Genomic DNA, 363 nt, shown 5'->3' with positions numbered 1-363 from the left:
GGGGAGAGGGAGAGAGAGAGTGTGAGAGAGAGAGAGAAAGAGAGAGAGAGAGAGTGAGAGAGAGAGAGAGAGAGAAACATCAATATGAGAGAGATACATCGATTGATTGATGGGTTGCTTCCTGCACACACCCCGACTAGGACCTGGGATTGAGTCTGTAACCGAGGTACATGCCCTTGACCAAAATTGAACCCAGGACCCTTCAATCTGCAGACCGGTGCTCTAACCACTGAGCAAACAGGCTAGGGTCATTCTTTTTTCTTTTTTAAACATTTTGATTTTTGCCAGGTATCTCTTCAAGTGAAATCACATCCAGAACCCAGTATCTAAAACAATTAAAAGCAGAACTATGTTATTGAAGAG

At 43.8% G+C, this 363-nt stretch overlaps 1 protein-coding gene across 1 annotated transcript in view; it reads left to right on the top strand.

Moving 5' to 3' along the window:
• Positions 1-363, top strand: part of AGBL2 (ATP/GTP binding protein-like 2) — a 38,020-nt gene that overhangs the window by 18,827 nt on the left and 18,830 nt on the right. The window lies entirely within an intron of this gene.

Source organism: Myotis davidii, unplaced genomic scaffold (genome assembly GCF_000327345.1).
Source record: "Myotis davidii unplaced genomic scaffold, ASM32734v1 scaffold265, whole genome shotgun sequence".
Taxonomy (NCBI): Eukaryota; Metazoa; Chordata; class Mammalia; order Chiroptera; family Vespertilionidae; genus Myotis; species Myotis davidii.
The sequence above is the reverse complement of the archived record's forward strand: the minus strand, read 5'-3'. Positions and strand labels throughout refer to the sequence as shown.